Here is a 2,198-nt window from a genome sequence, read left to right as displayed (position 1 = left end):
ATTCAAAACTAATGAAGGACCTGTTCTCCGTGCCCGTCCTTTTTAAAGTGGATGTAGTGGCGATGGGTGTGTAGGTGTCATGTTACAGTCCACAGCTGTCCTCCCCTCCTCAGAGGATGCTATTATCATCCAACCCCCAGCTATTATTAGACGCCATCTCTGGCTTCTTAAACTTTGCCTCACCACCCACTATGTTCCTTCAGCTGTCACTCTTAGAGACCGAAGCCAAAACATCCAGCAGATCCGGGGCTAAGGTTACCAGGGGAAGGTGTCAATACATGTGTCGACGTTCTACATTGTGTTCACCCCCCCCCCCCCCCCCCGCCCCCCCCCATGACCACGTTGTGATACTGTCGGTATGATGGCAGCCGCCAAGGGGAAGGAACGAGAACTTTTCCAAAGTGCGTGACTGCATGCTTGTCACACCACGGTTCATGTTTGGATGTGTCTTTTTGATTTGTGCGTGTGACGTCGTCCATTGTTACAAGTTATCCAAGTACCTTTCATATTCATTGATCGAGTATTATAAAGACAACTGCACAAAATACTACAAAAAAACAGAGATCCGTTTCTACAGTCAGATATTTGTGGCGTCCCATGTGGGTTGTGTTTTGGAATTTATGCTCATGTAATATATTATATTAATATATATGTAATATATTATGTATATATATGTAATATATAATATTAATACATATATCCTCAGTTTTATTCTCCTTAGACAAATGATTAGTGGCTCATGAACACTTATTTGCACAATCCTGCCTGTGACCCTGCAAAAACAATTTTTGCCTGTGGTTTCCAATCAATCTTGATCAAATTTTACAGACATGTGCTCGTCAGTCATCTAAAGGTGTGTACCAATTTTCGTGGCAATTGGGCTAAACACCCTAAAGTTACACTGGTTGTTTTGAGCTGTGTGAGAAATTTCAAGAAAATCCAATTCATGGAGTCAAACTTTGAGATTTGGTAAGAGAGCCACCATGTGGGGAATTTGCTATTAAAAAGAAAATAAATGGCAAAACAGCAGGGGACATGATTTGACAAATGTTCACCTTTTTGTGAGCAGCTGTTAGCTCATGCAAACAAACACATGGGTCAACATTTTTCACTATTTAACTAAACAAACGGGCCAACAATTTGAAAACAGCTCCAAGTATACCATGATAATAGAACTATTGTTTAATCAATATAATTTCAGTCAAAACTAAGCATTCTTATATTTGATCAAGTTTTTGTTTTCAAACCCCATACATTATGCGTGGGTCCCTAACAGTGTTGGGACTAACGTGTTACAAAGTAACGCGTTACTGTAATGCCGTTATCTTCGGCGGTAACTAGTAGTCTAACGCGTTATTTTTTATATTCAGTAACTCAGTTACTGTTACTACATGATGCTACAATTGTCTATATTTGTTTACTGTGTATATTGAATTTTTAATAAGTCTGCCATCTTTATCTTTCAGTCAGACAGAATGTTAGAATGCAGTATATTTATAGCTGAGCTATTCAACTGGCATCCTGAGGGCCAAATCTGGCCCAAGAACAACACCAGTCTGGCCCGCCAGTTCAAAACACTTTGCAGCATATACCTAAAAATCTAGATGATCTTTGACTAGCTTTTTTGGCAGTACATCCTTAAAAATAGCAGCTTTTCGGTAGTATACAAAATAAGAATAATAGTAAGGAGAGAACTCTGGCGCCTGGGTCCTTGGCTCTCTGGAAATGGGGCACCCAAAGTTGTGTGTACCTGATTTTGTGGCTGGTAAAAGTATTTAAAATATTACCTGTTTGATTGTCAGCTGTACAGGTGCAGGTTGTTCCATCAAGTCTGCATCCTCCACTATCTTCAGTATGATCTCTTTGTGGTTGTCAAAGCCTCCCTCAAAAAACTGAGCAAAGTCAGCAAGGTCCACATCGGTTGATAAAGAAGTCCTCATATGGTCGTCACTTAAAGAGTTGTCTTCTAGGTTCTCCCTTACTTCCGTTTGGTTGTTGTCCGTTGAATCATCAACAGGTCGGACGTTATCATCTTCCATCTGTCGTTGCAAAGCGACACATCCCTGCTCAGATTCCTCTTGGATGGTTTGTTTCTCCGCCAGATCTTGGACTCCCATCTTGGACTGATCCAACTCCGCTCTTTCCCTGTGGGTGCAAGGATTTATGTCCGCTAGCGCCTCGGTCAGGGCGTCTATCTC

This window comes from Entelurus aequoreus, linkage group LG21 (assembly GCF_033978785.1).
Source record: "Entelurus aequoreus isolate RoL-2023_Sb linkage group LG21, RoL_Eaeq_v1.1, whole genome shotgun sequence".
NCBI classification, from domain to species: Eukaryota; Metazoa; Chordata; class Actinopteri; order Syngnathiformes; family Syngnathidae; genus Entelurus; species Entelurus aequoreus.
This window is presented reverse-complemented; position numbering follows the sequence as displayed.